Here is a 22964-nt window from a genome sequence, read left to right as displayed (position 1 = left end):
ATTTGCCAGCCTCTGCACCCCCCAATCGCTAATAAGCAAGCTCAGCACTGTCCTCCCCTCCACATTTCCTCTTCCTCTCTGTCCCCCACTTCCCTTTCCAAGCCTTTCCAAGCCAGGGAGTGAAGGAGAGTAAGAAGCAGTGGGGGCAAGTGGCGTTTCCCCCCACCAGTCTGCTACCTAAGGCAACTGTGTCAGTTGGTCTCATGAATGAGCTGACCCTGAATTGACAATTATCAAATTCCTTTAAATTTATTGTTATAAATACATGTGTGTTTTTTTTCTTTACAGCTACCCCAAGTGCCTTTCTAAGGCACACATTCATGTTGCCAAGACAAAGTTTCAGATCCAGAGAAAACTTAGGGGTATAGTATTTGCTTGTGGGTTTTTCACAGACCCATCATGTTCTGAATGCAAGGGCTCCTGTGACTTCCTCAACACCTATGTTACTACTGAATAATATGACCCCTGAATAATGGATAATCATCTTAACATAATTGTATAGCTGGTGATGAGACAATCACAAAGAGAACTGAAGTACTGCACATGTATGAACACAAAAGAAAGTATCTCATGGTCAAGGGATCATTCCTCTTAAAACATAACAAATCATTTGTGCACACATAAAGCTGCAGGGTGAAGTAAACCATTCCATAGCTGCCCATACATTAATTTTATTATTAAATATTTTAATAATATTTAAATGCACCCTGCAGCATTAAATATTTTAATATTTAATAATATTATCATTACTATTTAATTAATATTAAAGTATTAATTTATGCAATATAACTAAAGGGCATTTCATGGTATGATCAAGGTTTTTGCAAAACCTATTCTTGAGAATAGAGAGTTGAGAGAATTGCACATTTTACAGCAATGTTTCTGGTGTGACTTTAGCAGCACTGCAATAAGAAAAGGAGATAAAGCAAAAGACTAGTCAAGTGCAGTAGTGGGAAGGGGGGGAAAGAGAGAACGAGGAGATCAATCTGTAACTGACTGTGAACAATCAATTGAAATAACCCACTACCTTCGGACCAGCCAGAAACCCAACCTGGCTTGTTCTCTATTTAAAGGTTTCTTCTACTATTATTTTACAGATGCAGTGAGGAACTTCTGCTACAGATTTCTTTTAAGCAACAAGAACAAAAATACACACACAAAATATGGTCGTGTAGCACACTTTAAAAATTTGCCTTGGCAACCAAACCACTAAACAAAACGTACCAGCCAAAAATAAGATCTGAAAGGAAACCTTCGCATGCCCTGATGCATGCTGGGAAGTCAATATGCAAATTAGGAACTGGAGAGCGTATCTCCGGCGCCTGCGGAGGAGAGACTATGAGTGATGTTTCGCGGGCTTGTTTGGGATGTTGCCTGTTTATAGCACGCGGCTGGTGCTAGAAATGTGTGAAGACTTTCCACCCAGCACGCGACTGTGCTGATACATGCACTGGCTGCAGCCAATCAGGAGCGTCGAAGCTGCCCCAGTAGAACGTTCGCACACTTCATCAAGCGCGCGCTTTCCGTGGTCTGGAACGGAGTCTGCAGCAGGAAACGTGCTGATCCAGCGCCCTGCAGACCCTCTCCTTCCCCACTGGCACCTGGCGAGGTTTGGAGAAGGAAGGAGTAGCGGAGCGTCAGCCTGGCCTTTTACTTGGCCAGATGGGGGGCAGCTGTTCAGGGCAGGTACATGGGCATGAGGTTTTGCATCACAGCTCACTATAGCCTGACCATATGGCACTGGCCTGGCTGCAGGCTGCTGAGATGCTCCTGGGACCGATCCAAAGTGCTGGCATTGGCTTCTAAAGCTCTAAACAGCCTAGGACCAGAGTGCCTGCTCCTATGCAGCTGAGTAGCTAGAGGGGGTACAAAGCATTACGTTTTGCACGGCATCTCACTGTGGTGTGCAAGTGGCCTCTCCAGGGAGGAGGAGGAGATGCCTCTGTTTTGCTCTAGCACAGGGTTTCTCAACCAGTGGTATGGGTACCACGGGTGGCACTTGAGGTGGTGCATGGTGGTACTCGTTGGACACCTGGACACTTGCCACCCTGCAGCAAGACCAGTGATGCAATAGAACGAACAGCAGTAGGAGGTTTGGCTTGGCAGGCAGAGCTCCAAAGAATGCTTTTCACCTGCTTGAATAAGCCCTTCAGTTCACCCTGAGATTCTTACTAGTGTTTGTCATGTCATATCTGGCCTCCCAACCCAGAAGTAACTGGCGATGACGTCGTCACTAGTTACTTGTTCTTCCAATAGGTTCTTCCAATAGGTGGACCTTGTGAAGTTGTATGGGAGGAGACAAATGTTGAGAAATGCTGCTCTAGCTGCCCAGAACAGCTAAGGGGGCCACTTGGGCACCTCAGTGTTGTTCCCGAATGAACACACACCCGGTTCTTTGGATCTTTGGAGAGGCAAACAAACAGGTGACAGGAGAATTCAAAGGACTTCTAACGTTTTACTCGTTTGCAAACGGGGCCTTCCACAAACACACACACGTGGAGAGACCGTGAACAATTACAATGATGCTGGTTTTATAGGATGGTCTAGGTACGGAAGGGGGTACAAGAGCACACAAAGAGAGCAAAACACATCCATGGCAAGCATGGGAAAAATAACAGACCAACAGTCCCACAAACATTTGGCTTGGTTATCAGATCAACATCTTGATCCTCAGGATGTTCAGGAGGGCAATTCGATACGCATCGGCAATTTGTTTACAGATATATCCATTACAAAGGATCTGGTACTCTATGCATCCCTTTTATTTGTTTATGGCTCTTATTTATGACTTTCTGTTTACCCTTGTGAACATATACCACAGTTAGCCTGTTCCCTAAGAGGGATTTTAGATGCTGGCTTTTGGTCAGAGAAGAGCCTTATGGGTGAACTGGGCATCTTGGGATATTTCCATATTGTGAGCTGGGCATATTGGTATCAGTGTGATGCCATGCAAAGCTTAGTGTTTTGCACCTCCTTTAGCTATCCTATTGCTCCTGTATGGACTTGCCCAGTTCTTTAGGTTGGCCACAGAAGCCCTGCTCTTTTGCCCATCACTTTCAGATGTGAGGTCAGTGGCTGCCATGAGCAGGACCTTTTTGGTGGTGGCACTGAAATGTTGGAACTTCTTCCCCAAGGAGATGAGACTGACTTCCTCGCTTCCTACTTTTGAGTATGGTGTAGTGGTAAATCTCAAAGTGCAGAAGTTTGTCACAGCGTTGCTCAATCATGTCCCAAAGGCCATGCCCCATTAAGGCTATTTTTAAAAAAGTAAAAGAAAGGGGGGAAGCAAACTTTAAATATGTTCCTTAAAGTGTTTTCTTCTCTTGCCATTTATTTCCACTTTGAAACTTACTATATTTCCTTTAAAGCTCTAGCTTATTTCATCCTAAACTCTAGGAGTGGATTGCAATAACAAATCTATAAAAACTGAGAAACTGAATTTTAAAAAATACCCCTGATAAATATAAAAGGTATATTAGAGTGCTTACTCCTGTATGTTTGTTCTGAAGTAAGTCCCATGATGTTCAGCTGGATTTATTTACTCCCAGGTAACATTACATAGGATTATAGCCTTAATGTTACATAAGCTACATATTGTCTCTCAGGGAGTCCTTGGGATAGAAGCTGGTCTAAACATTAACTGATGCCTAGGGAAATGTCTTAGTTTGCCTTCTATTGAGCCTGATGCATCACAGCTCCAGTTGTAGAAGTCCCAGAGCAAAATTTCACCTTGACTTCTACATCCCTGCTATCAATAAACCACTCCCCAAAAATCCATTCTGTGCTCCCAACATTATACCAAAACGATACAGGTAGGAGCAGTTGGTTCAGCGGAGTGAAAGAGCAGGTTAAGCACTCCATCCCAGAAGTGTTCTTGAATGACCCCTTTACTTTCTCACAGGTAAGAAAACATCAGCCCTTCATAACTCTGGAGAAATAAGGGGCTGGACTGGGGGACACTGTCCTAGTAAGAGCAAAACCAGCCTTCCACTCTTCCCACTGGGATCTTTGCAATAGACAAGCCCTCTGTCTTTATCTCATAATGAGGTGGAGTTTGTGAATATGTAAGAAAAAACTTCAGCAAAAAAGTCAGCCAAAGAATGAAAATGTTACACGAGCAAATATAGTTAGGAAGAAACATGATGCTAAGAGAGCCTTGTTTCAGGTTTGCTAATTTATTTCTTCTTTTTTTCCCCAATACCAATCGAAAAATTAGCAAGGATATTCCCATGGCAGAATGAGCATATAATGTTTATCTTGAGTAGGAAAAGAAGACTGAGGAAAGTGAGTGGGACAAGGAAAATGCAGATTGATTTCCAAACATAGGAAGCTAAGACAGGAGGGAAACAGGATAACAAATAGTATCATACTGGAGCTGTGAAATACTGTAATTTCTGATCTGGACAAAGGATAACACAGTTAGTAAAATCATAGTTTGAAAAATATGCTTACAAGTCCAGGCCCCAGAGATCTAACAATCTCAATGGGGATTTCCCATGGGGTGGGAAAGAAGTAACAGAAGCAAGGAGAATGTAAAATGCAATTACAGGCTCCCCCAAGGGATGGTCTCCCCCCCCCCCATCTTTTTCCCCTCTCCTGTCCATGTTTGTGTTTTCCACTAAAATGTGAATCGACCACAAAATTAAAGCAAAAGACTAGTCAAGTGAAGCAGTGGGAGTGGAGAAAGAACAAAGAAACCTGTAACTGACTGTGATCAATTAATTATAAGTACCACTGCAATCGGACCAGCCAATGTTAAAGTGTGTCTCAGTAGGTATATAAGGCTGTTCTTACTTGGTATATTTAAGTCATGGTGACTTTTCTTTACTGCAAGTGATATACCAACATATTTATTATCATCTCTTTCAAATGATATCACATAGTAATTCATCTTAAAAATCTGATTTTATGTCAGCTCCTTCATTACAAGCATTGAAAACAGAGCATTGCATTATGGGCACAGGCTATGCAAATATAAGGCAGCTCTCTGCAAATCAAAATACTAGCTCGCTCACACTGCGAAGGACAGATTTCTAGTGGGTGTTTACAAAAGGATGTAGTTGAACGCCCAGGAAATAAAATCAGCAGAGCGTGTGCATGTAACACAGCCAGAAGACAAACATCTGTTAATGTTTGGTAAGAAATTGACTGTGTTGGTGAGAAATCAACTGAGGAATCAGAGATGCACACCTCGTCCTCCCTTTATTTACTATGAATCTACAAAGGAGTTGCAGAAATAGCAGCTTTCTTTGAACCGAAAGAACTTTGGTTTACCCCTGCTAATTTGGTAAGAGGCACTTTTTCAAGTGGGTGCTCCTTTTTTTAGCAGGGGGAGAGTAACTGGCCCACCACACCCCAGCAGTGTCTGTTCTAGTGGCTGTCTGCTGGTATTCTTTTGCATCTTTTTAGATTGTGAGCCCTTTTGGGACAGGGAGCCATTTAGTTATTTGATTTTTCTCTGTAAACCGCTTTGTGAACTTTAGTTGAAAAGCGATATATAAATACTGTTAATAATAATAATTAATAACCGAACCAAAACATTTTACACATTTCCTTCTTTATATATGCCTAATCTGTTCCTGATAACAGCTCTTATACTGAAAAACTGGAATGCGTACAATCTATTAATTTCAATGGGAAAAATTCTAACTCATTCCAAAGCCATCCCAAGTTCACCCCAACATCACACTAAATATCGATACAGTGATACAGGGATTAGAAACCTGTGGCAATTCATACCTACATTTCAAGTATCAAGAAACAATGTGGCTCCCACCAACATGGCTTGCTGGTCGTGAAAGAAAAGCAGGATATGATACCAAATTACTCATGAATATCAAGAAGTGTGATACGTACACTGTAGTCCTTTACAACAATTTCTGAAATGTTTGACATTGTTTTAATCCAGAGTGTAATTTAGGGGGGGGGGGTCCCTTGATTTATTAAGGGGAATAAACCCTGCAAGACATAAGGGGTTTTAAGTAGGGGTTATTAGGGATTAGCAGCATAATACTATCTGTGCAGCAAATCCAAATGTCCTGGGAGGGCAAGAAACAAAGGCTGCAACCCTATACACACTGGGGAGTACATTCTATTGAATGAAATGGGGCTTACTTTTGATATGCATAGACTTACACTGAATGACACTCTCCCTGTTACTCCAGTTAATGGTGACAAACAATGCTGAAGCACAAAAAAAATGCCCAAACTTACAATACAGTACTATAATATTGATTACCTTTTAAGAGCTCAAAGAATGGAGGAGAAGAAAGAAGAGCACACAGGCCCTGTGATGGGAAAATGTAAATATCCAGGCTGGAGGTGAAAAGAGCCTTCAGGCCCAGCAAGAGCAAAATCCAGGGCAGTCCTCTTGAAACCACTTCAGAGAGAGCCTGCAAGAGGTAAAGGATATAAGTGGGGGAATTTAAATGGTCAGGTCCTAAAAAGTGGAGGACTTGACAGTAAACACAGGGAAATAAGAACATAACATAAGAACATAAGAACAGCCCCACTGGATCAGGCCATAGGCCCACCTAGTCCAGCTTCCTGCATCTCACAGCGGCCCACCAAATGCCCCAGGGAGCACACCAGGTAACAAGAGACCTCATCCTGGTGCCCTCCCTTGCATCTGGCACTCTGACATAGCCCATTTCTAAAATCAGGAGGTTGCACATACACATCATGGCTTGTAACCCGTAATGGACTTCTCCTCCAGAAACTTGTCCAATCCCCTTTTAAAGGCGTCCAGGCCAAATGCCATCACCACTTCCTTTGGCAAGGAGTTCCACAGTCCAACCACATGCTGAGTAAAGAAATATTTTCTTTTGTCTGTTCTAACTCTCCCAACACTCAATTTTAGTGGACGTCCCCTGGTTCTGGTGTTATGTGAGAGTGTAAAGAGCATCTCTTTATCCACTCTGTCCTTCCCATGCATAATTTTGTATGTCTCAATCATGTCCCCCCTCAGGCGCCTCTTTTCTAGGCTGAAGAGGCCCAAACGCCTTAGCCTTTCCTCATAAGGAAGGTGCCCCAGCCCAGTAATCATCTTAGTCACTCTCTTTTGCACCTTTTCCATTTCCACTATGTCTTTTTTTGAGATGCGGCGACCAGAACTGGACACAATATTCCAGGTGTGGCCTTACCATCGATTTGTACAACGGCATTATAATATTAGCCGTTTTGTTCTCAATACCTTTCCTAATGATCCCAAGCATAGAATTGGCCTTCTTCACTGCTGCCGCACATTGGGTCGACACTTTCATCGACCTGTCCACCACCACCCCAAGATCTCTCTCCTGATCTGTCACAGACAGCTCAGAAATGTATAATGGGGATACTTATAACGGAATCCCTGTAGTACCTTATCAAATTAAGCTTTATGAAGTCAATTATGAGGTCAGCACAATTACAAATCGGAGAAACTGTCCAGAATATCACTACCGCAAGGACTCCCTTCAGACTGTCTCATATGTTGGAACAATACATGAAGAAACTGAAGAAGAGGGACAGTGGGAATTGGGAAGAGTTTCAAGTGAGCAGAACCCCAAAAGAATGATTATGTGGGTACATTCCCAAAGGGGATAACTAACCTTATTTGTGATTTTTCAAATATTATGACTCTCCCTTCCCCATCAGTGCTGCTGTGCATGTCTGCTTCCTTGAAGGCCACACTGGAACCATTAAGGATATGCTTCATAATATCCACTCCACCGATAAAGTAAGTTGTCAATAAACATAACGGCTTTTCCATGGTGTACTGCCCTACCGAGCATTTTTAAGTAGGACTCATATGGTATCTGCAGCATTTGAGATAAGCTAGTGCTGAAGGTAGTTCTCAGGTATGGGTCTTTGCCTGAGATGCTAGGATGAATTTCCTGTGGCTCTGATAAAAATGGTTTTTGCCATCTCTCTTGTTAAAAAGAAAATAAGTGTATTCATTTGTACAGAGCAGAAATGGTGGAGTTGCCTACAGTACACTAGTATTGCTTCTTGCAGCAGTAGAACACAAAGTCTTCAAAATAAAAATAAAAAAGGACATCCAGAACTTTATTGGTGGATTTTTCTTGGAACCATTAGCGTTTTCCAACTGACACTTGGTTGTTGTGGTAACACATTTGAATTTTCCATTCCATAGAAAGAATTCTGTCATATGGCAGTTTGGAAGTGTTTTCTGAGTACTGATTTATTCTGGACGTCAAGGTAAGAAGTGGCTTTTATTATTATGTCAAAAGAACACCCTAGGAAAGGTCATATGCAGACAATTTAAGAAAGGAACTATATAACCTGTTTCTACTGTAATGCTACTTAGGATCAGATCACGGTGAATATAGTACCACATATAGGGCATCTCAAAAAAAATGTACATGTGTTTTAATGAACTCTATTTCATACATACTCCATTGTAGAAAACCTGTAACACTCAAACATCTAAAGGAAGCAATTGAAGAGATGTGCAGAAATGTGTGCAGAAAATTGAAGAGATGTGCAGGGATGTCTGCAGATTCCTGAGTCAATGATGCTAGTGGTATAGAGACACCAATGGGGAATAGTTTGAACACTTGTAGCTTGTGGGCCCTGGCCACTTTCACCTTAAGGGGCGGGGGCAGCCTGGAGGCAGGGAGGCTGCAGGAACAGGCTGCAGGGGGGCTGCAGGAGCTTGGGTCCACTTCCTGAGCCTCCTGCAGCCTCCCAGGGGTGCGGGGAGCCCTACACGGCCTTCTGCAGGGCTCCCCGCAGCTTTGAAAGCAAAAGTGGAGCATCGCGCCCCGCCTCCGCTAAAGCACTATCACTCCACTTCCACTTCTGAAGCTGCGGGGAGCTCTGCAGAAGGTCGCGCACGTCTCCCTGCACCCCCAGGAGGCTGCAGGAGGCTCAGGTACGTGCAGCCAAGCCCCTGCTTGGGGATTGTGCCGCTGCCTTGCCCCCACCCCTGCTGCCTCCCTCCCACCCCCACAAGAACGTAGAGCGGCTCAAACTCTCCAAGAGAGTTTGAAAACTGCTGGTGTACACTATATACAGTATATGTGTGAATCATAGAATAATAAATTTGCCTTTGTTAAGTATGTGTACATTTTCTTGAGATACCTTGGACATTTAATAACTGCCTCACTATATCATCCGGTTTATTCCACTAGCAGCCTGGTACTACCTATGCTGATGCACTGCATCCTTTGATGGGGGTGGGGAGGGTCAATTGGAGAGGCCTCAGCGTAAGTGAACCTTTTGCCCTAGGGAAAGCTTGTATAGTCCCTATGGGACTTCTGGGTCCTCCACCAGCTATTTTGCTGGTACAGGACCAAGGTGTGTGAAGGCAGAGGAAAGGAAAAGGAATATGATGCAGCCTCACACTTGTGCAGCTGAACCTGCTGTCTCCTTCTTTCATTCCACTTTCTTCTCCACCCAGAAACTCACCCATTCCTCCCACCACCTGCCCCACACCTCCTTATCTCTTACTGGTGGCCTTGCTGTGCTGGCTGGTGGCGCTGGAGTGTGCAACTCCAGTTGTTGCACAACTTCCAGCAGGATCTAAGCACATCTGTGGATCCTGCCAGCTCTGCTGGCAGAGCATATATTCTGCCAACTGATAATTTAGGTAGGATTGGGCTGCCCATGTGATAAGCCTGCCACATGTGATGTAGTGGTAAATTTAAAAGTGCAGGTGCTCATCATGACACCTCCCCCCACTCCACATCCTCATATCTATGCCCTGTTAGCACTGCTTAAAAAAAAAAAAATCAACGTTCCATTTATATGTTAGAGTGTTTTATTCTCCTGCATCTTATTTCTGTTTTGAAATGCATTATATTTCATTTATATAAGGATATTTGTTTACTCTGTTGTGTTTAGTAGGACTTACTGCCAAGAAATGTGCATAGGATTGTTGCCTGAATATGAGCTATGGGTAAGACCATATGGTGAATATATTAATATAAGCACCTAAGCAAATTGCTCTCTTTGCCTCCTACTGAGCCTTGTTTACTTTTCTCTGCTAAGATTGTCTGAAACATGTTTCAAAGGCAGCACCTGAGCATGTCTGCTGAGCACGTCTCCTGCTGTAGGAGAAGGCCCTGAGATCTACTTCCCCCTCCCCCATTGCCCTTCAACTACATCTCTGGTTATTACTATTTCAAGAGGACTCTTAAGGCTGCTTTAGAAAACAGCAATGTAGGAATAGACATGTATTTGTGGAGCGGGCGACAACATGACTTGTGATGCCGGTGTATATGCTTATACAACTCCCACAATCCTTCCAAAACTGTTTTGAGACTGAAGAATCATGGGAATTTGGAAGTGAGCATATCCCTGCATCACATTGCCATGTGAACATTCCCTTCCCTTGAGGAGGCCTCATTGACTGCTCCCCCACCACAGAATGAAGTGCATACCCCATTGTCATGGCTGCATTAGCACTGGAAAGTTGGTTAGGATTGGGCTGTAAGCCCCATAAACTAGAGAGAATAAATGGGCTTTCAGTTACTGTTGCAATGCTGGCAAAGAAGGAACCATCTTGATCTCCAAAGGCAATGAGTTCAACATACAGGGTGCCACCAAAGAGAATGCTCCTCTCTGTCACCTCCAGCTGAACCTCTGCTGGCAGCAGAATGTGCTAGAGAATCCATTAGCTGACCTCAGGAACAGACCATCTCATACAGGGGAAGGTGGACCTTAAGACACTTCAGCTTTAAAGATAACAATCAACATCTTAAATTGCACTTGGAAATAGATTAGCACCCAGTGTAGATGGCATAGCAGCAGAGTGGCATTGTCAACTGCCTGTCAGAACACATACAGCAGCATTCTGCACTAATTGAAGATGCTGAATGGCCTCCAAGGGCAGCCCCATATAAAGCATGTTACAGCAATTCAGTCTAACTAGTGTAAGAGTGATCATAGCCAGGTCTGCTTGATCCAGGAAATGATGCAATTGGTGCACCAGTCTAAGCTGGGCAAATGTTAACTTAGAGCAATCCCACCACATTCTGCATTTCCTGTTAAAGAGACCAGATGAGGAACAAATGAGGTAATGGAGTAGGGAAGTGGGTCGCTTCCTCCCATACCCACTTGGAGAATAATAATCCATTTTCTTTCCTAGCACATCCCACACTTCCTATTTTATTCAAAGGGGCCCCATAACAAAGGTGATAGGGATGCGGATTGCCACCATGTGTGTGTGTGGATGAGGCAACTGTGGTGGTGGGGAAGTTCTGTGCCTTGGTCATGATCTGCCTCCAGCCCTGGAATGTGCAGAATATGTCCCCATATGATCATACTGGTGATTCAGAGGGCTTGCTCGGTGTTTGCAGACTTCAACAGTTCAGTCACACAGCTGTATAAATGGCACATAAATGTACTCTGTCACATGCATTTCTGATCTCAAGGTCAAACTACAAGCTAGAATTGCAGGTACACCCTGTGAATATGGGGGAAGGGGGGTTTAAGAAGAAAGACCAGTCAAAGTTTGCAGTGAGAGCATGCATTGTTAAATTCGCATTGGCTAGTGAAACTAACCATTGTTCAGTGTGATAACTCACTACTTTCAGACCAGTCTTAAAATGGGATTGCTTCTATATATACCTCTCAAGAAATGCTTTTCTTCACTTAGGGTGATTAATTTTTAACAAGCAAAAGAAAAACTGGCTGATGTGGGTTACATTTTGAATCAGAAACTACTCAGTTCCTGGATTACTGTGCATTGCCTTGTAAAATCAAGAAATAAAAAGATATTTGTACAGTACTGCAGAAACTTGCATGATGGGGAATGTAAGCAAATGACTGACCCACAGTTTTTTTTTCTTACTCTGCTGCAAGTTATGCGACACAGATTGCTGCTTGCCAAATGAAATAAGCAGAACATTAGGGCAATGTAAGCATGTGTTCTTGAGAGGACTCCCCCCCCCAAAAAATAGATGCAACTAAGGGAGGTTCTCTGTTATTACCGATCATAATGCTAAAACATTTGTGTTACCAGTGCAGCAGATGGCAGTGATGTACAAGGAATATTTCATCTATGGCTATTCGCATTGGGTTGCACAGTTAGTCCTAAAGTTTCCATTGCTTTATCTGACAAATTAACCTTGCCACAATGCATAGAGTTCAACAAGCATAAAAACAGATAGTGAACATAAGAACATAAGAACAGCCCACTGGATCAGGCCATAGGCCCATCTAGTCCAGCTTCCTGTATCTCACAGCGGCCCACCAAATGCCCCAGGGAGCACACCAGATAACAAGAGACCTCATCCTGGTGCTCTCCCCTACATCTGGCATTCTGACTTAACCCATTCCTAAAATCAGGAGGTTGCGCATACACATCATGGCTTGTACCCCATAATGGATTTTTCCTCCAGAAACTCATCCAATCCCCTTTTAAAGGCGTGATCTAAGGGTTGCCTCATGATTATCACAGTTTTGAGATTTTAGATTTCTTCATACAAATTCACCTTACTGAAGTTCCTGTTAATTTTCACTGTCAAGATGCATGTGCAAAATATGGCAGTATCCTCATGGACTTTATTGTAGGTAAAGATGGACTTTATTGTAGCCTTTCAACATTAGGGCTTCAGTATTTCTAGAAGTTGTTTCCATGAAGAATCTTGACAGATGCCCAGTACTGACAATATTTCATAAGCTGCACCCACCCACCCACATTTTCTCATTGGCTCAACAGAGGCAGAAACCATAATGTTGAAAGATTGGTTGCTATCACAGCTTCAAGTATTTTAAAGAGAAATTTATCCAGCAAAGAGTTTAGTTTCTGTAGCTTAAAGCAGTGATCTAGAAAACCCTGTTTTCTAAGAAGCTTAGATGTTTCTCAGTGAGATCATTAATGATAAACAAGTTTTTCTGATATACAGCTTGGCCATTGCTATTAATCTTCCCTTTCAGGAAGCAGCCATGGAGAGTCTCTTTCACTGGTAAAGGCGAACAGATCTGGCTAGCAACCCACATCAGACTGCAGCAAGAATGTTCACCAGAATTCTCTAATATGTGCAAGGGTTCCTCAACTATGGACGCAATCCTAACCCCTTATGTCAGTGCTTTCCAGCACTGGCATAAGGGCAGTGCAGCTCTGAGGTAAGGAAACAAACATTCTCTTACTTTGAGGAGGCCTCCGTGAGTGACACCCAACTGCAAGATGCGGCACACGTCCCATTTGCACCACTATGGTGGTTGGCAACCTTCAGTCTCGAAAGACTATGGTATAAGCCTACAGCACCCGGTATTCCCAGGCGGTCTCCCATCCAAGTACTAACCAGGCCTGACCCTGCTTAGCTTCCGAGATCAGACGAGATCAGGCATGTGCAGGGTAACAGTTGCTGCACCACTGACATAAGGGGTTAGGATTGCGCCCTATGGTTGCCTCAAGTATGGTCGTGTCCAGGAGGTGTTCTGAGGCCTGGGGAGGCCACACATGGCCTCCCTGGGACTCAGAAGGCCTCTTGGAGGCCTGTGAAAGTGAAAACTGGAAGTGCCTTTTGAAGGCCTTCTGGAGTCTCCTGGATGCAACTGGAAGAACTTCCAGTCATGTCTGGGAGGTGGTGAGGCCCCCCAGGATGGGTTGGCACCTGCGCAGAGTCAAATTCATGGGTGCCAAACCCACGGATAAGGAGGGCCCACTGTAAAATTTTGATGAGATTTAAAAGCTCTGGAAGCAACAAACGTTTTCTTCTTTATTAAAGTCTAATCATATGTTTTGTGCATGCACATCTCCATTGTTTTAAATACATTTGGATTTAAAGGACTTTCAGCCTTAGCAGACACCCTTTCTCCATTAGTCACAGTTAATGGAGAATGTGGCAGCCCACGTTGTCTTGGGGGCTAAACAATTTGACTCAGCCTCCTGTGGATGCAGTGGCTGTTTCCAGTCCAATTAAAGGTGCTGGTTTTGATCTTTAAATTCCTATATGGCTTGGGACCAGGATATTTGAGAAACTGTCATCTCCCATACAAACTGACCCATTCCCTAAAGTCTGCAGAGAAGGCCCTACTGTGCCTGCTTCCTCTGACGGAGGCCAGATTGATGGCAACGAGGAGGCGTCTTTATTGCAGAACTCCTTCCCAGTGGAATTCAGAACAGATCCTGCCCTGTTAGCTTTCTAGCAAAAGCTAAAGCCTTTCCTTTTCCACCCTGATTTGCCTTCTTAATTAGTTGCTTTGGGTTTTGTGGTTGTATTTTTGTTTTAATGGTACTGTTCTTAATTATTATTGGATGGGGAGGAAGTGTTCCAGGGCAGACGGAGGGCAGGGAGTATGTGTGGTGGGAGGAGGGAGTGGGATGGGAGGAGGCAGGATGGGCAAAAAGCTGAGCTCTGCTGGATCCGGAGCCCTGTGTCTGGCTGCGCAGTCCAACACAGAACTCCTTGATTCTAAAGTATTGAAGTAAGGGGCTTCTTCCCTTACTCGGGGGAAGGGGAAGAATGTCCCTTTCTCCTGAGGAGCCACCGGCAGCTGACCAGTATGCTCAGGTTGCCGCTGTAGCCATTTTGGCGCCGCAGCAGCCCCTTGTGCTGGGCAGCTCAGGATTGGGTTGCAAGGCTGCAGTCCTTTCCATGCTTACCTGGGAGTAAGCTTCATAGATTATAATGGGACTTACTTTTGAATAGACATGCATAGTATTGGGCTTGGAATGTTCCTTACAAACAAATGTTCTTCTAATAAAGTGTTTCCCAACCTGGGGGTTGCAGCCCCCCCCCCCGGGCAGCAGGAAACACCATGTTCCCCCTTAAGGGGCATGGTGACCTGGCAGCAATGGCACTTCTGGGAGTGCACCACTGCTGCAACTGACTAAGTTTAAAAAAGGGGTTTTCAAACTTACTCGTCTGCAGCGATGACTGGAGACGCCACAAAACACAGGTTCTCACCGCTGCTGCAATGGGTAAGTCCGAAAACCTCCTTTTTTTACTTAGGCAGTGGCGCGAACCTGGAAGTGCCATTGCTACCATCACCACCAGGTTGCCACCACAGTTGATGGGCCCTGAGACAACTTAGTGGTTCCCTTTAGGTAAAGGTTGGGAACCACTGTTCTAATAGAAAACTAGCTATGAGGGCAAAAGGGTGCTATGGCCTTTTCCTTGCCCTGCTACTTTCATCTTTGCAGTCACTTGTTTTTCAGTAGCGGCAGCAGTTATACAAATGCACACCTGCAGTCTGAAACAGTACAGCCCCCACATAGCTTTACCACCTCAGTGAGAACTAGGTCATAGTGTAACCAAAGTAACCAATGTTGCATTTGCAGTTTCACTTGTATGAGTTTGTAAGATACTTAACTAAAAAAAATTGGCTGTTGGGCTATGTGGTTGTCTGGCAAGAAAAGTACGGTACATGTTTGAGAGTGTCTCTTCAAGACTGAATTTGGGAACTACATTATGAAATGCAAAGTATAAGAACCGTATTAGTGGATGTTCCTTCCTGCAACTCAGTTTCATTCTTTTCCAGCTGTGGTTAGTGTCAAAGCACATATTTTCATACTATTTCATACCAATAAATCTAAAGTTAACTAAAAAAAAGAATGCAACTACTATATTAAACTAAAGGGACCCCAAACAAAATATCCCTAAAGCTTAAAATCTGGATCCATATTTTGCAAGCTGAACACTGCAGCTAGTTCACTAACCTTTATTTGGGCTTATTGAAAACCTGACTGGTATTTTTTTCTTTTGTTAGCCACTTGTAATGACTACCCATATGCAGAACTGGGATATTTGCAACTTGGACAATTGTTTCCCAGTCAAGTGCATCCCAGCCATTGGAGTACCTGGACATTCACATCTGGGGGGTTTGTTTGCGTGTTGTTGTTTTGCGTTGTTTTTTTTTGCATCCTGGCCATTTGCATCCCACTGTAATGTCCTGAGGAGACCTCCATCCTGCTCCTAAGCTGCATTTGATACAGTGAAGGCCATGTGACCCTGCTCTGCCAGCACATGTTAGGATTGGGCTGCCCGTCAGTAATTGCCCCTTTAACACCATTAATTCTGCCCGTAGCATGCGCAGAGGAAAAAGACCACTGACCGAAAGAACAAGGCAGTGTATATGCAAATTCCAGTCTAAGGCTGCAATCCTAACCACACTTTCCTGAGAGTAAGCCCCACTGAACAAAATAGGACTTACTTCTGAGTAGTCCTGGTTAGGCTTGTGCCCTACGTGTCTAAACTGCACTGAGCATGGCCACCCTAAGTTGCATTCTTCTGTATGATTGCAAAAGGTTCAACTAACAATATAATTAAGCAATCAATACTGTTTGTAATCGAAGGAAAGCTTTCATGGTATTAATACTTGTCTCTGGGCAGCGCAATCCTGAGTTGCACTGGAACAGGCAGGGCGGCAGGCCTGCACAGTATCCATCGCAAGTTGTGGAGGTGGCTGAGGCTCAGCTCGAGGCAAGGGGAAACTTTTCCCCTTACCCCAGGAGAGTCGCAGCAGTCCCAATGGGTCTACTTGGATCTGCGCCACCTGACAAGGTGGTGCAGATCCGAGCAGAACGGAGCAGCCAGGAACTGCTCCACGTCGCCTAGGAGCAGGGGCTAGGATCTGGCATAACTGCTGGATCCAGGCTACTTTACACACGTTTGCCACCTTCTTGGGCCAGCACAAGGGACTTGTGCCAGCCCAGGGTACAGTTAGGATTTTGCCCTGAGACTCATTCTGGAGCATTGATGGGCAGCCCAATCCTATGGTTCCTGGCGCCTTGGCACCAGCGGCACCAAAATGGTGACTGCCGGATCCTGTTGACGCCAGGATTCCGCTGGAGGTCTCCTTGGGAGAAGAGCATTTGCTCCCTTACCCCAGATAGATAGCAGCCGGCCACAGTCTCCTTGGCTCTACGCCCACATTTGAGCTGTCACAGAGCCAAGAAAACCCATGTTGGGCTTCCTGGGCCAGGCGGGAGGATGGTATATGGCAGCAGAGCATGCTGCCATCTCTGCCGCCTTCCCAGGACCAATCCTCCCCTCCCTTCATCCTCCCTCTGCCCTGTTCCACCCACTCCCCACTTCCCCTGCTCTGAAAATACTCACCACTGTCTTATGCTGGAAGAGCACTGGCTGGCCATCCACACAGCATCAACTGGCATTGGCCCAGTGCCAACACTCCCTACACCCCTAATGCTGTAAGTACACCTTATAGTACATTTATGAAACCTAGTACCAGTGCTGGAGCTCAGCGCCGGTGCTTAAGGTCCCCCTCAGGGAACATCCCTGGGTTGCTCTAGACCAGGGGTGTCAAACATAAGGCCCAGGGGCCGGATGTGGCCCGCGGAAGCTTTTTATCTGGCCCTCAGGCTCTCAGCTGCTGAGCAGTGCTGAGGTGTTACTGCTAAAAGGGCAGCCCCACAAAAATTGGGCTCTCCCATATCTTGAAATATGATAAAGATTTGCATGTTTTCTCTTCTGTCATTTGTAATTAATGAATTCCTAAGTGAGAAAAAGTGCTTATTTTTTGTTATGAATTGTTTAATGACATCACTTCCTGCCTAACGACATAACTTCTGGCCCTCAGTAGGCATCATGAATGCTATTAGGCCTTCGGTATGAAACGAGTTTGACACCCCTGGTCTAGACTCTAGAGCAGCAGATCCCAAAGACCTATTCAGGGGCAGTGTGCGGTGTGGGGGTTGTCCCAAAGGTGCCATTGGGAACCATCGGGGTTTTTCCTCTTACCCAGGGGGTACTGCTGGCCTTGGAGAGGGTCTGGGATGGCTGCAGCCTTCTCCATGGACCTCCCCAATGCTAAAACCACTCTGTTTAGAGATTGGAACACACTTCCAATTTTTGCGCAATAACTGGAAGTGTGTGCCAATCCCCAAACAAAGCTGTTTTTAGGCAGGCTCTGCAGGGACTGTCAGCCTCCCAGACCCTCCCCAAGGCCAGCTGAACCCTATCCCCCCCAGGTATGGGGAAAAATCCCTGCGTTCCATAGCACCACGATCACTTTAAGGGGGAATTGCCCAGTTTTGGTTCCCAATGGTGGGTCGTGACCCAACACTTTGGGAACCACTGGTCTAGAGTTTGATCACCCCAGCACTAGTTATAGCAGTTCTACTCTGACACTACCCTCTTTGAAGGCCCAGAACCACAACAAAACCGTGTCCCCCTAGGCCCATTGCAGTCAAGTAATCAAGAAGGATACCATGGTCAATGCTATCAAAAACCACTGAGAGGACCACCAGGGATTCTGTTTGTCTGGTGTAGGTAGTCCATCAGGGCAACCAGTCAATTTCGTTAGCAAGCGCAATTGATTAGAATCTTAGGATCAACCAGGAATACCTGGAGTTGAGTCTCCACCTAGTTGAAAAAGAGGATAATTGGAACAGGCAAGTAGCTATTAAGAACACTGAAATCATTATTAGCTTGGCCATTAGTCATTGCATTTCAGCATGATACCTGATTTTCAAAATTCATGCAAGATTTGAGTTATCTTAGTAACTTTAGATATAAGGCAAAACCAAACGCTGAAAGTCTTGAAGACAAATATTGGCTAAAAAGGACATGCTTTGGTCTAAAGTGATTTTGATGAGAGTCCATTGACATCTACTGCCTTGTCTCCAAACCATACAATTTCTAAATGATTTCTTTGCAAGTTTTTATTTATCTGTGGGTTTCAAGTTCACAATGAAGCATTTTACAAAATCATGTTATTTATTAGGATCTTATAACAAAGAAAGAAACTGTTGGCTTTCACCAATTTCAGGTGCTGGTAACCAAATGGTTGCTGCATTTAGATGTGCTGACTCACCAATGAATCACTTGAACTGTAGCAGTCAGGGCTTCATATTACAGAAAACAACTATATTTGGTGTCTCCTTGGGAGACATAATAACACTGATACCAAAGAATAAATGTACCTGAGAAACAGCATTTACACTGGAAGTTGAGAGAATCTGAAATATGTTTATTTTTAATTTCGTAATTATGCTAAAATGTACCGAAAAAGAAGCAGGACATTCTATATATTCAACATTAATATCATATAAACACCATAACCCTATAAAACAAAATTATCTGAAACCAGGAAAAAAAGAAACCTGCACATCAAAAAGGTCCTTCATAGAAAGCTAATATAGCACTGAAAGAGGTGAACTGCAGATCAGGACTTCCCTATTTCAAATCTCACCTTTGCTATGAACTGCTTGGGTGGCCTTGGGCCAATCACTCTTATTCATCCTCTCAAGCAATATGGAAAAATTACCTACCTTATACAGTTGATGTTAAGATGACCTCAAATATAGGGGGCCCTGTATCTGTGGATCCCATATCTGCATATGTGGATATCCCATATACACTTATCCACAGACAGGTCTGCGGGGCCCCCTGTGCATGCCCACTTCAGAGGTGAGGGGAGCAGAGCAGAGTTCCCCTCACCTCCAGAGGGTTCTCTGAGCCCAGCAGAGGCCATGGACATCCATCCGTGGCCTACGCCAGGCTCACACTGAGTCTGATAGTTTCAAGAACATATAAGAACATAAGAACAGCCCCACTGGATCAGGCCATAGGCCCATCTAGTCCAGCTTCCTGTATCTCACAGCGGCCCACCAAATGCCCCAGGGAGCACACCAGATAACAAGAGACCTGCATCCTGGTGCCCTCCCTTGCATCTGGCATTCTGACATAGTCCATTTCTAAAATCAGGAGGTTGCACATACACATCATGGCTTGTAACCTGTAATGGATTTTTCTTCCAGAAACTTGTCCAATCCCCTTTTAAAGCCAGATGCCGTCACCACATCCTGCGGCAAGGAGTTCCACAAACTGACCACACGCTGAGTAAAGAAATATTTCCTTTTGTCTGTCCTAACCCGCCCAACACTCAATTTTAGTGGATGTCCCCTGGTTCTGGTGTTATGTGAGAGTGTAAAGAGCATCTCTCTATCCACTTTATTCTTCCCATGCATAATTTTGTATGTCTCAATCATGTCCCCCTTCAGGCATCTCTTTTCTAGGCTAAAGAGGCCCAAATGCCATAGCCTTTCCTCATAAGGAAGGGCCCCAGCCCTAATCATCTTAGTCGCTCTCTTTTGCACCTTTTCCATTTCCACTATGTCCTTTTTGAGATGTGGCAACCAGAACTGGACACAATACTCCAGGTGTGGCCTTACCATCAATTTGCACAATGGCATTATAATATTAGCTGTTTTGTTCTCAATACCTTTTCTAATGATCCCAAGCATAGGATTGGCCTTCTTTACTGCCGCCACACATTGGGTCGACACTTTCATTGACCTGTCCACCACCACCCCAAGATCTCTCACAGACAGCTCAAAACCCATTAGCCTATATGTGAAGTTTTGATTTTTTGCCCCAGTGTGCATGACTTTACACTTACTTACATTGAAAAGCATCTGTCATTTTGCTGCCCATTCTGCCAGTTTGGAGAGATCCTTCTGGAGCTCCTCACAATCACTTCTGGTCTTCACCACTCGGAAAACGCAACTTCTGGTTTCTCCGTGAAACAGGAAGTAACACCTTATAAGACATTAGGAGGCCGCGGGGAAGCTTGGAGGATTAAAAAGTCACTTCCAGTTTCACAGAGAAACCAGAAGTTGTGGTTTTTTTAACTGTCAGGCTCAGAGGACCCTCTAGAAGCAAGGGGAGTTCTGCTCCCCTCAACTCCAGAGGCTGGGGGGGGGAGGTGTTCGCCCATAGCCATGGTTTCACATAACTGCAGGGGGTTCCGGAACAGAACCTCTGCTAATAAGGGGGCACACCTGCCATACATATGAAGCACTTGGCACACTCATAAGAATGTAAAACAAGGGCTCACCTAGCCCAGGATCCTGTTGCTGTGGCTAGGATAGAAAGGCATACCTCTCCCCTGCCATTCCTTGAAATGAGTATTGAGAGGCATATTGCTGCTGGATGTGAAGTTAGTGCATAACTATTGATAGGCATGTCTTTCACAAATTTTTCTAATTCTCTTTTAAAGTCATCCAAGGTACTGTCCATCACAACATCTTGTGACAATGAATTGCACAGACTAATTGTACACCGTGTCCTTTTGTCCAGTTTCCTGCCAATCTGTTTCATTGGATGATCCCTGGTACTGGTATTGTGAGAGAGAGAGAGAGCAAAATTGGTGTGGTCTCTCCACACCAATCAGAATTGCAATATATATCTTTCAGTCATGTCCCCCTTTAATCATCTTTCTTTCATGTTGGGGTGAACACTCCTGATTTCCCACCCCACCTTTAAAAACCTTTTTTTCACCTTTGGACCTTTTTTTTTTTTTACCTCAGAGACTTCTGTGAAGTCACACTAGAATGGATCAAAATGAACTTCTGCAGCAGCTGTAGCCCCACAGCTGGGTCCCTTCTATACACTCCTTCATGATCATGGGATTCACAAGCCAAAGAGCTACTGTAGCAGGCCACTTGCTTCCCAGATTTGACACTGTATTAAGGAGGGTCATGAATACTTTCCTGGGCCTGGTGTATATGGCTTGCAGCAGCAGTTGCCACTGCATGCACGTGGTTGTGCCCCAGCATTATGCACTGGCAGTGAGTTCAGGTGAGATAGGAAAATGTCAGGTCTCAGGAACTTTCTGGACCCCCTCCTTTGGCTCCTGGGCCACCTTTCTGACCCTGGGGCTGGGTGCAAATCACCCCCCTTTCCTAGGCCCTGGGTGGGACAGGCCATGTCCAGCCTCCCTGATCCTCAGAAGGCCTTCTAAAGTCTCCAGAGGGCCTTAAAATGTCAATTCTGGTTTTTCTTTAATAACCAGAAGTGATGTTTTAAGGCCTTCCAGAGGCCTCAGAAGGCTGGGGGCAGCACTTCCAGGCTTGCCCCAGGGCGGCACAGTCGCCAGGACCTTCACTGGTTTCACACCTTCTACTCTACTGACCCATAAACAAAGCACTTGGCTTTGAGTCAGTTTGTTGAACCATGAAGCCTACCTAATTTCCAAGAGCAGAAAATTCAAGAACTCAGGAGACACCCCCCCCATTCTCAGTTCCACAGATGAAACCTAGTTAATGCCCGTGATTGTAAAAAGTAGAGTTATTACAGTGTGTGAACTCTGGCATTCTATAGAATGTCTGAAATGTGAAGGAAGCTAATTTCATTCTGACCTTTCATACTTTTCCTAGGGATTGTATCGAATGCCTACCTTTTTCTTTTCTTTTCTTTTCTTTTTTGGCAAAGTGTGCAATAAGCATCACTTAGGCCTGCGTTGGCTTGGTCATGTCATGAGAATGGATGATGGCCGGATCCCAAAGGATCTCCTCTATGGAGAACTCGTGCAAGGAAAGCGCCCTACAGGTAGACCACAGCTGCGATACAAGGACATCTGCAAGAGGGATCTGAAGGCCTTAGGAGTGGACCTCAACAAGTGGGAAACCCTGGCCTCTGAGCGGCCTGCTTGGAGGCAGGCTGTGCAGCATGGCCTTTCCCAGTTTGAAGAGACACTTTGCCAACAGTCTGAGGCTAAGAGGCAAAGAAGGAAGGCCCATAGCCAGGGAGACAGACCAGGGACAGACTGCACTTGCTCCCGGTGTGGAAGGGATTGTCACTCCCGGATTGGCCTTTTCAGCCACACTAGACGCTGTGCCAGAACCACCTTTCAGAGCGCGATACCATAGTCTTTCGAGACTGAAGGTTGCCAATACAAAGAGCAGCTGCAACTCAACAGTCCACAGGAATTGGGCAAGGATTTAATATGTGCATGTGTAAGACAAAGTTTCAAACTAAAAAATGTTAAGAAAAATATTCTACGCAAGTAGATCCCAAAGTCCTCTGTAGGAGCTGGGAATCACTTAAGTCTTTGCAGGGGTGGGGCTATGGCAGCGATGCAATTCCCAGGAAGTGGGTTTTACTTACCTGCAGCTAGCACTGGCCTCTGGGGGGGTGCAGGGAGCCCTGCAGACACCTCCACAGGACTCCCAAGCCTACAATTCAAAACAGAGATCGGAAACCACTTCCTGTTTCATGATTCAAAACTCAAAAGTGGTTTCCGATCTCTATTTTTAGTTAATCAGA

The 22964-nt window shown here is 44.8% G+C and overlaps 1 pseudogene; it reads right to left on the bottom strand.

The window, feature by feature from the left end:
* Positions 1-13204: 13204 nt before the first annotated feature.
* LOC136654825 (5S ribosomal RNA) lies at positions 13205-13324 on the bottom strand (annotated as a pseudogene).
* Between the last annotated feature and the right edge of the window lie 9640 nt (positions 13325-22964).

This window comes from Tiliqua scincoides, chromosome 5, assembly GCF_035046505.1.
Source record: "Tiliqua scincoides isolate rTilSci1 chromosome 5, rTilSci1.hap2, whole genome shotgun sequence".
Lineage (NCBI taxonomy): Eukaryota > Metazoa > Chordata > Lepidosauria > Squamata > Scincidae > Tiliqua > Tiliqua scincoides.
Note: the sequence above shows the minus strand (reverse complement) of the source record. Positions and strands in the feature narration are given on the sequence as shown.